At 42.9% G+C, this 12,195-nt stretch overlaps 1 pseudogene; it reads right to left on the bottom strand.

The window, feature by feature from the left end:
- LOC124041039 overlaps positions 1 to 12,195 on the bottom strand; it is a 149,313-nt pseudogene that overhangs the window by 55,885 nt on the left and 81,233 nt on the right.

The following is a 12,195-nucleotide window of genomic DNA, read 5'->3' as shown; positions in this document are numbered from 1 at the left end:
TTGCCATTGGCTCAACCATTGGCTTAATTTACCCCAAGGCAAATGTTTAGAATACATTAGCCCACACAGCTAGGATGCACTTTACCGCTAGGTTTAGGTCCTCATATTGAATCTTATTGAGACTCAAATGATGTATAGAACAACCTTAACCTGATTTACTTTGGTTTAGATACAAGCATCATGAAACACATTAAATTCATTTGATCAGATTTTTTTAAACCTAACTTGCTTACCACTTTTTTCCACGTGGTTTCCTCCTTCACGGACTCCATGAAATGATGACCTCTTCCTAAATATTTGTTCAAATGATACGTTTTGTGTATGGATTCGTAGAAACAAGGGAACCCTCTACATACCCCTTTGGGTCACCTTATCCCATTCTCCCCTGTACCAATTTGGAAGAGTTTGTATAATAGTTACAACCATACAACCACAGTGCAGGTTTGACTGAGTTCCAGCCTCAGTAGAAGTGAGTCAGATGGAGCGATCGGGGAACAGGTGCACGTCTTTTGCCAAAGGTCAGGGACAAAGTCATCAGCCGGAAAGCCTGGGAGTTAGGAGGTGTGTGTGTGTTTGTGTGTGTGGTGTGTGTGTGTGTGTGTGTGTGTGTGTGTGTGTGTGTGTGTGTGTGTGTGTGTGTGTGTGTGTGTGTGTGTGTGTGTGTGTGGTGTGTGGTGTGTGTGTGTGTGTGTGTGTGTGTGTGTGTGTGTGTGTGTGTGTGTGTGTGTGTGTGTGTGTGTGTGTGTGTGTGTGTGTGTGTGTGTGTGTGTGTGTGTGCGTGTGTGTGTGTGTGTGTGTGTGTGTGTGTGTGTGTGTGTGTGTGTGTGTGTGTGTGTGTGTGTGTGTGTGTGTGTGTGTGTGTGTGTGTGTGTGTGTGTGTGTGTGTGTGTGTGTGTGTGTGTGTGTGTGTGTGTGTGTGTGTGTGTGTGTGTGCTCCAGCTTCGGCCATCATTTGGAATCATGGTGGGGCTCGATCAAACGCCACGAGTTCTGGAGCCGGCGATCAACAGCAGTCGACCTCTACTGCAGCAGAGCATCTGCTCAGAACTCTCCTCTAGAGTCAAGGAGACCTTCTGCTTTCCAGACTGCCAAGCGAAATTGGTAAAATCCCAGTGAGCCTTCGACTAATGATATTCATTGAGAAATAGCATAGGAAGCTTAAGTCTGTCTTTTATGATACGGGATTTACTTAGTTTTAATAGAATTCGGGATTTGTCAAGTGTGAAATATAGTCTAAAGTCGCAGGTACGGTGAAGGCACTGGTACACACTGTGTGCAGTCACAATGAGTGTAACAAAAGCGAAGAGTGACCCTCTTGTGCGCTCGTAGAAAAAAGGTGCTATCGAGAACCTAAAAGGGTTCTTTGGCTGACCCCATAGGAGAACCCTCCAGGTAAAACCATTATTAAGTTGCATGTACAGTCAAACTCTTTCCACAGAGGGTTTTACAAGAAGCCCCAAAAGGGTTCTACCTGAAAAGTAAAAGTGTTCTACCTAGAACCATAAAGGGTTCTCCTATGGGGACAGCCGAGGGAACCCTTGTGGAACCCTTTTTTTCTAAGAGTGTAAAGTAGCTAGAGGTAATGATTGACATGTCTTACAACAGCCTTACAGTTTGTGCGTGATGTCACTGGTGAAGAGATACTACGTAGGTTTTGGGTGTGCTCTTGAGTCGATAAGAGGGGGGGAGGCTAAATAGATAAAGGTGCACTATGTAGTTGCATATTGTGTACATTTCTGGACAATATATCTAAGTTGCAACGTTGATTGACAACAACCCGGATGTAATGTGGCAACCGTGTGGACAGAGCAGCGTAAGAACACTTGACTTACGGATCTCCGTGGCGAAGATGGTGATGTTGTGTATGGCGTTAACTTCTCTGTCCAGGGGCTTGGCGGTGCTGATGACACCGGTGGTGGCGTCAATGTTGAAGAAACGCTCCAAGTCGGTGTTGCGGTCTATAGAGTATCTGGAGTGAAGTCGACAGGAGAGAGGGAGGCGTATTGGAAAAGGGTCTCCTATCAAGGGCCACATTCAACTGGCTCCAGCCATGGCAACACTTCTATAGCTCTTCTGTTTGAAATGCATTAAGAATGCATTAATCAGGCATTAATCAGGCATTAATCAGGCATTAATCAGGCATGCATACAATGCATGCAATGCAGGCTGTTATAATTAAGGAGCTTTCAAGAACTAAAATTCCATAAAATATCTGTCGATTTTCTCAACATTACTTTGAATGATAAAGGCAGTGGTGTAAAGTACTTAAGTAAAAATACTTTAAAGTACTACTTAAGTCGTTTTTTATGGGGTATCTGTACTTGATATTTATATTTTATATTTTGACAACTTTTACTTTTACTTCATTACATTCCTTAAATAAAATGATGTACTTTTTTCTCCGTACATTTCCCCTGACACACAAAAGTGAAGGCTTAGCAGGACAGGAAAATGGTCTAATTCACACACTTATCAAGAGAACATCCCTGGTCATCCCTACTGCCTCTCATCTGGAGGAATCACTAAACACATGCTTCATTTGTAAATTATGTCTGAGCGTTGGATCATGCTCATGGCTATCCACAAACAATTTTTTTTAAATAAATAAATTCCACCACTGGATAAAGGCTACAACTGATGCATACCAAATACATAACAAGCAATTACCAACAACAAAGGAACATAAAAAGGCAGAACTCGCCAAAAACATTCAAACAGTAACATAGCATAGAGATTGTGAACTTGCGATGATGAATCCTGGCCACAATCCTACCTGATGGGACTGTTGGTGGAGTCTGGGTCGTGTGCGAAGATGGTCCCAATGGTGGTGCCTACAGTTGCCTCCTCCGAGATTACCATCTTGCTGAACGGCGAGGAGAAGACGGGCGGCTCGTCCACGTTCTGCACGTTGAGGCGCACTGTCGCTGTGTCGCTAAACGGCCCCAGGGACAGGAATCGCAGGTCGATGTTTCTATTGGACGCCTCGACACGCAGGGTGTAGCTCGACTTGGTCTCAAAGTCCAGGCCCTACCGATTGGAAAGGTTAGAGAGAGAGAGAGACGGTTAGGAAGGAAAAAGACAAAGAGGTAAGGTCAGACTGCGGGTTTGTCTGAATACCAGCACTTGCATTCTAAATAGTAGGTTGCGTGGGTACGCAAAAATAAACAGTTGTATACATTTTGACCATTGAGTATGCTTTAACCTCTTGAACCTCTGGGGACAGTATTTCATTTTTGGATGAAAAAGGTTCCCGTTTTAAACAAGACATTTTGTCACGAAAAGATGCTCGACTATGCATATAATTGACAGCTTTGGAAAGAAAACACTCTGACGTTTCCAAAACTGCAAAGATATTGTCTGTGAGTGCCACAGAACTAATGCTACAGGCGAAACCAAGATGAAACTTCAAACAGGAAGTGAGCCAGATTTTTGAGGCGCTGTGTTCCAATGTCTCCTTATATGGCTGTGAATGCGCCAGGAATGAGCCTACACTTTCTGTCGTTTCCCCAAGGTGTCTGCAGCATTGTGATGTATTTGTAGGCATATCATTGGAAGATTGACCATAAGAGACTACATTTACCAGGTGTCCGCCTGGTGTCCTCCGTCGAAATTGATGCGTAATCTCCAGCTGCATGTATTTTTCCATGTGATTCAGAGGAGAATCCAAACTGCCACGAATGACTTATCATCGAATAGATATGTGAAAAACACCTTGAGGATTGATTCTAAACAACGTTTGCCATGTTTCTGTCGATATTATGGAGTTAATTTGGAAAAAAGTTAGGCGTTTTGATGACTGAATTTTCATTTTTTTTTCTTAACCAAACGTGATGAACAAAACGGAGAGATTTCTCCTACACAAATAATATTTTTGGAAAAACTGAACATTTGCTATCTAACTATGAGTCTCCTCATTGAAACCATCCGAAGTTCTTCAAAGGTAAATGATTTTATTTGAATGCTTTTCTTGTTTTTGTGAAAATGTTGCCTGCTGAATGCTAGGCTTAATGCTATGCTAGCTATCAATACTCTTACACAAATGCTTGTTTTGCTATGGTTGAAAAGCATATTTTGAAAATCTGAGATGACAGTGTTGTTCACAAAAGGCTAAACTTGAGAGCCAATATATTTATTTCATTTCATTTGCGATTTTCATGAATAGTTAACGTTGCGTTATGGTAATGAGCTTGAGGCTATAATTACGATCCCGGATACGTGATTGCTCGTCGCAACAGGTTAAATGTCAGGAGGTAGTACTCATTTAGTCTTTTCATCCAGTGTGAATTCGTTGCATGCTATTGAGGACAAGAATCATCTTTTCAGACGCACATGAGCAGATGATAATCACACAAGGGGGCGGGGCTGCACCAGAATAAACCAATGGCAGGAAACAACGCAATTGCGCATAAGAATTAAATAAATTAAAGAAAGAAAGAAAACAATTCAGAAAGAAAGAAATAGGGTTAGAGTAAAATCACCTGTAAATAGATCAATCCTCCAACAGCTGCACCATTGAGAGCATTTTGACAGACGGCATCACTGCCTGGTATGGCAACCCCACCGCCCTCGATCCCACAGCGCTACAGAAAGTGGTGCGGACAGCCCAGTACATCACTGGGGCCCATCTCCCTGCCATCCAGGATATATAAGGCGATGTGGTAGAAAGGCGCCGGACAATCGTTAAAGACTCCAACCACCCCAAGCTATACATTGCTGGAGCTGATTTGTTAGACTTTATGTGCGGCTTTTGACATTATCAATCATAGTCTGCTGATGGAAAACTTAAGTGCGATGGCTTCGGTTTTTATCCCAACTGGATCCTGGACTTCCTGATGGTCCGCCCCCAGGCCTGATCACTGACGACGATGAGAGTTCAGAGACCTGGCAGTGTGGTGCCAGGACAACAACCTCTCCCTCATCGTCAGCAAGTCAAAGGAGCTGATCATGGACTACAGGAAATTGAGGGCCAAGCCACGCCCCCATTCACATCGACAAGGCTGTAGTGGAGCGGGTCGAGAGCTTGAAGTTCCTCAGTGTCCACATTACTAAGAACCTATTATGGTTGAAACACACCAACACAGTCGTGAAGAGGTCATGACAACACCTCTTCCCCCTCAGGACGCGGAAAATATTTGGCATGAGCCCTCAGATCATCAAGAAGTTCTAAACCTGCACCATCGAGAGCATCTTGACTGGCTGGATCACCGCTTGGTAAGGTAACTAATTGACATTTGACTGCTTGGCAGAGGCTAGTACATACGGCCCAGTACATCACTGGGGCCAACCTTCTTGTCATCTAGGACCTCTATACCAAGCAGTGTCAAAGGAAGGCCCTAAAAACAAATGTCAAAAACTCCAGCCACCCAAGTCACAGACTGTTCTCTCTGCTACCACACGACAAATGGTGCCGGAGTGCCAAGTCTGGAACCAAAGGCACCTGAACAGCTTCTAACCCCAAGACATAAGACTGCTGAACAGTTAATAAAATGGCTACCCGGACATTTTACAAAATGGCTACCCTTTTTTATTTACTTATTTATAAGAATTATTTTGCACTTAGACTGTTTATGAAGCATTTCACTGTTAGTTTACACCTGCTGTTTATGAAGCATTTCACTGTTAGTCTACACCTGCTGTTTATGAAGCATTTCCCTGTTAGTCTACACCTGCTGTTTATGAAGCATTTCACTGTTAGTCTACACCTGCTGTTTATGAAGCATTTCACTGTTAGTCTACACCTGCTGTTTATGAAGCATTTCACTGTTAGTCTACACCTGCTATTTATGAAGCATTTCACTGTTAGTCTCCACACCTGCTGTTTATGAAGCATTTCACTGTTAGTCTACACCTGCTGTTTATGAAGCATTTCACTGTTAGTCTACACCTGCTGTTTATGAAGCATTTCCCTGTTAGTCTACACCTGCTGTTTATGAAGCATTTCACTGTTAGTCTACACCTGCTGTTTATGAAGCATTTCACTGTTAGTCTACACCTGCTGTTTATGAAGCATTTCACTGTTAGTCTACACCTGCTGTTTATGAAGCATTTCACTGTTAGTCTCCACACCTGCTGTTTATGAAGCATTTCACTGTTAGTCTACACCTGCTGTTTATGAAGCATTTCCCTGTTAGTCTACACCTGCTGTTTATGAAGCATTTCCCTGTTAGTCTACACCTGCTGTTTATGAAGCATTTCACTGTTAGTCTACACCTGCTGTTTATGAAGCATTTCACTGTTAGTCTACACCTGCTGTTTATGAAGCATTTCACTGTTAGTCTCCACACCTGCTGTTTATGAAGCATTTCACTGTTAGTCTCCACACCTGCTGTTTATGAAGCATTTCACTGTTAGTCTACACCTGCTGTTTATGAAGCATTTCACTGTTAGTCTACACCTGCTGTTTATGAAGCATTTCCCTGTTAGTCTACACCTGCTGTTTATGAAGCATGTGACAAATAACATTTGATTTGAAATAGATTAAAATACATAGGAGTGTGAATTCTATTATTATACCACCTTGAAATTATCTCATAAACACCATCATATCACTTCCAAACCAAATGGAAAAGGGGAAGCGCGAGTTTAAGCCAAATAACTAATACTGAACACACACACACACACACACACACACACACACACACACACACACACACACACACACACACACACACACACACACACACACACACACACACACACACACACACACACACACACACACACACACACACACACACACACACTTTCACATCTGTTGTATCAACACATGTGACCAATAAAATGTGATTTGATCTTTGCCCTATACAGTGTCAGTATTTGGGCATTCACACAGCCATGGAATTTGTGTCAAACTCACTTGGTTTGGACACCAACTCCAAGACACCAACTCCAAACTCCAAGAGACTGACACAACTGCGACTGTCCTAATATAGACACTGCATCGGTCTTATAAGGTGTCCTTATTACGACTGTTCGATACTATAGGACACCTCCAGCAATGGTTTCTTTGAGGAGAGGTCTGCATTGTACCTGTCTCACCCTGATCGGTTTCACCTGTCTTTGTGCTTGTCTCCACCCCCTTCAGGCGTCGCCCATCTGCCACATTATCCCCAGTGTATTTATACCCGTGTTCTCTGTTCGTCTGTTGCCAGTTCGTCTTGTCTCCGTCAAGCCTACCAGTGTTTTTCTCGTACTCCTGTTCTCTCTAGTCCCTGTTTTCTGGTTTTCCCGGTTTTGACCATTCTGCCTGCCCTGACCCTGACCCTGAACCTGACCCTGACCCTGACCCTGACCCTGACCCTGACCCTGACCCTGACCCTGACCCTGCTGTTCTGTACATTTAGGACTCCTGCTCTGGATTACTGACCTCTGCCTGCCCTTTGACCTGTCATTTGCCTGCCCCCTGTTTTTTGTATTAAACTTTTGTCACTTCGAACTGTCTGCATGTGGGTCTTATCCTGAGGTCTGACCTTTTGCAGAGTGATGAGGCCCTCCTGTGTGTCTGGGTCGGGGGTGATTCGGAACAGTCCCAGGCCGTCCCCATCCACGATCCTGTATTCCATCTCAGCATTGGGTCCCACATCTGAGTCTAGCGCCTTTATCTTGGCTACCGTTGTGGCCACCGGCAGGGACTCAGGCACGCTGAACTGATAGCTCTCTACAGGTGGGAGAGAGACAGACAGAGAGACAGAGAGAGGGACAGACAGACAGACAGACAGACAGACAGACAGACAGACAGACAGACAGACAGACAGACAGACAGACAGACAGACAGACAGACAGACAGACAGACAGACAGACAGACAGACAGACAGACAGACAGACAGACAGACAGACAGACAGACAGACAGACAGACAGACAGACAGACAGACAGACAGACAGAGAGGGAAAGAGCCAGAGAGGGGTGAAGAGAGACAGAAGGAAATCCAGAGAGAGAAAAAGATGGAGGGAGAGAAACCAGCCCAGACACACAAGTTATCGAGGAGACCATTTTCCACCTTCACTCTGTGGCCGAGCTTATCGCCTGGCTGCTCCCTTCGTGTCCACGCAGACACGTTATAATAGTTTTGTAGGCCAAACTGTTCAGATGCTACAGACGTTATTCGTGATAAGTCCTATTTTCAGGTTGTCAAATGGTCTGACAAACACCGCTTTAGCTCTGCCGCCTTTCACAGCAGATACAGAGGGGCGATATCAGTGGATGTGATGGGTTGAGACTGCAAAAAAACAGGTATCTCAACTTTAATAAACTGACTCATTTTGGTGTTTTTCTTCATTTATTATGTTAATTGGATTTTCCGCGAGGCGCCCACATCAAATCTAAGGGGTATCAATGTGCATTCAAATAAACCGCAATAACATCAAGTTGTAACCAACAAGGTTCCATGGTTCCTTGAGATGTGTATAGCGGTGTTGGGTTTAGGGCTAACTGACCATGATAAAGTAAAGAGGCTCTTACTGCGAGAGAAGTGTGGTGGGTTGTCGTTGACGTCAGTGAGCGTCACCGTGACAGAGGTGGTCCCGGAGAGTCCTCCCATCTGACCCACCATGTCCTTGGCCTGGATGACGAGCAGATACTGTTCTCTAGCCTCGCGGTCCATGTTTGGCAGAGCCGTCCTGACCACGCCTGCAAAGAAAGATTGAGTAACACTTTACTTAGGACATTCATTTATAGTACAACTTGGTATGTTTTATGAATCAATTTCTGTAATGTCTTCTATGTGGCAATTTTTCACCCGGCTTGAATCAACGGATTCATTAATTAGTCAGATTCATTATAGGATGATACATATAATGTATTTATATAGCCCTTCGTACATCAGCTGATATCTCAAAGTGCTGTACAGAAACCCAGCCTAAAACCCCAAACAGCAAGCAACAATGCAGGTGTAGAAGCACATATTTAGGTTTTTTATCTTGTCGGATCATTAGATTACAACATATTGTTTTATTGTTGGTGAAACGACATTAATAAAACATCCTTTAAACAGCCAGTACACAACCTGACCACAACATCATAAAAGACGTCATAACGATGACATTGCAACCACTAATGCTCGCTGGGAATACTTTCTCCCTGGTATGACAATGTGCCATGTTGCTGTATTCTAGAATGCTCCATAACTCAGGAACATTACTACAGTTTGACCCCGGCGCCCATGGTCAGCACTCTGGTTCGTGCATCTGATGTAATGAGAGGCAACGCATTACAATAGGTTGTAAACACCGTCTTTGATGGCAGAGGAGAGGCTTTTAATCTGGAAACAGACTACTGTACACCTGCACCTCCCTAACACTAACATCAGGAGAACCATCATAACCATAGTTTGAGTTGTATCAATCAAATGTATCTATAAAGCCCTTTTTCCATCAGCAGTTGCCACAAAGAACTTTACAGATACCCAGCCTAAAACCAAAGAGCTTTACAGAAACCCAGTCTAAAACCATGAAGAGCTTTACAGGTACCCAGCCTAAAACCACAAAGAGCTTTACAGATACCCAGCCTAAAACCACAAAGAGCTTTACAGATACCGAGCCTAAAATCAAAGAGCTTTACAGAAACCCAGTCTAAAACCATGAAGAGCTTTACAGGTACCTAGCCTAAAACCACAAAGAGCTTTACAGATACCCAGTCTGAAACCCCAGAACTTTACAGATACCCAGCCTAAAACCAAAGAGCTTTACAGAAACCCAGTCTAAAACCATGAAGAGCTTTACAGATATCCAGTCTGAAACCCCAGAGCTTTACAGATACCCAGCCTAAAACCACAAAGAGCTTTACAGATACCCAGACTAAAACCACAAAGAGCTTTACAGATACACAGCCTAAAACCACAAAGAGCTTTACAGATACCCAGTCTCAAACCCCAGAGCTTTACAGATACCCAGACCAAAACCACAAAGAGCTTTACAGATACCCAGACTAAAACCACAAAGAGCTTTACAGATACCCAGACTAAAACCACAAAGAGCTTTACAGATACCCAGACTAAAACCATAAAGAGCTTTACAGACACCCAGACTAAAATCACAAAGAGCTTTACAGATACCCAGCCTAAAACCACAGAGCTTTACCGATACCCAGTCTAAAACCACAAAGAGCTTTACAGATACCCAGTCTAAAACCACAAAGAGCTTTACAGATACCCAGTCTAAAACCACAAAGAGCTTTACAGATACCCAGCCTAAAACCACAAAGAGCTTTACAGATACCCAGCCTAAAACCACAAAGAGCTTTACAGATACCCAGTCTAAAACCACAAAGAGCTTTACAGATACCCAGCGTAAAACCACAAAGAGCTTTACAGATACCCAGCCTAAAACCACAAAGAGCTTTACAGATACCCAGCCTAAAACCACAAACAGCTTTACAGATACCCAGACTAAAACCACAAAGAGCTTTACAGATACCCAGCCTAAAATCAAAGAGCTTTACAGAAACCCAGTCTAAAACCATGAAGAGCTTTACAGGTACCCAGCCTAAAACCACAAAGAGCTTTACAGATACCCAGTCTGAAACCCCAGAACTTTACAGATACCCAGCCTAAAACCAAAGAGCTTTACAGAAACCCAGTCTAAAACCATGAAGAGCTTTACAGATATCCAGTCTGAAACCCCAGAGCTTTACAGATACCCATCCTAAAACCACAAAGAGCTTTACAGATACCCAGACTAAAACCACAAAGAGCTTTACAGATACCCAGACTAAAACCACAAAGAGCTTTACAGATACCCAGTCTAAAACCACAGAGCTTTACAGATACCCAGCGTAAAACCACAGAGCTTTACAGAAACCCAGTCTAAAACCATGAAGAGCTTTACAGATATCCAGTCTGAAACCCCAGAGCTTTACAGATACCCAGACTAAAACCACAAAGAGCTTTACAGATACCCAGACTAAAACCACAAAGAGCTTTACAGATACCCAGACTAAAACCACAAAGAGCTTTACAGATACCCAGACTAAAACCATAAAGAGCTTTACAGACACCCAGACTAAAATCACAAAGAGCTTTACAGATACCCAGCCTAAAACCACAGAGCTTTACAGATACCCAGTCTAAAACCACAAAGAGCTTTACAGATACCCAGTCTAAAACCACAAAGAGCTTTACAGATACCCAGTCTAAAACCACAAAGAGCTTTACAGATACCCAGTCTAAAACCACAAAGAGCTTTACAGATACCCAGCCTAAAACCACAAAGAGCTTTACAGATACCCAGTCTAAAACCACAAAGAGCTTTACAGATACCCAGTCTAAAACCACAAAGAGCTTTACAGATACCCAGCCTAAAACCACAAAGAGCTTTACAGATACCCAGTCTAAAACCACAAACAGCTTTACAGATACCCAGACTAAAACCACAAAGAGCTTTACAGATACCCAGCGTAAAACCACAGAGAGCTTTACAGATACCCAGCCTAAAACCACAAAGAGCTTTACAGATACCCAGCCTAAAACCACAAACAGCTTTACAGATACCCAGACTAAAACCACAAAGAGCTTTACAGATACCCAGCGTAAAACCACAGAGAGCTTTACAGATACCCAGCCTAAAACCACAAAGAGCTTTACAGATACCCAGTCTAAAACCACAGAGCTTTACAGATACCCAGACTAAAATCAAAGAGCTTTACAGATACCCAGTCTGAAACCCCAGAGCTTTACAGATACCCAGACTAAAACCACAAAGAGCTTTACAGATACCCAGTCTAAAACCAGAAAGTGCAGAAGCAAAGTGGCTAGCATAAACCCCCTAGAAAGGATAAATAGATAATAATTTCTACCTTTGATATATATTTTTAAGGGGTTGACAGATTTGATTGAACAGTGACAGTAGGGAAAGACATAGAGAGGTTGTATCAAAAGGAAGTTTGACACTATTTCTAAAGCATTATTTCCTCCTTTCAAAGTGATGTACATCCAATTATAAGGTGAAATAAGGGGAGGATAGCAGGTATGATGTTGCATACCGTAAATCCAAGTGGAAATACAGTATATTCCTCTAATAACACTGTATTTTCAGATATATTTAGATGCAGAGAAATTACTTATTCTAAAATCTCTCCAAGAGAGTTTTCTACACACAACCTAACAGGGATTCATCATAATTCCATTTTTTTGTTCACTTAAGCGCCATCCGATTCACATTCCCGTCTTTCAAAATATATTTAGTTTATTCCTCTGAATCAA

The sequence above is a fragment of the Oncorhynchus gorbuscha genome, linkage group LG08 (assembly GCF_021184085.1).
Source record: "Oncorhynchus gorbuscha isolate QuinsamMale2020 ecotype Even-year linkage group LG08, OgorEven_v1.0, whole genome shotgun sequence".
NCBI classification, from domain to species: domain Eukaryota; kingdom Metazoa; phylum Chordata; class Actinopteri; order Salmoniformes; family Salmonidae; genus Oncorhynchus; species Oncorhynchus gorbuscha.
Note: the sequence above shows the minus strand (reverse complement) of the source record. Positions and strands in the feature narration are given on the sequence as shown.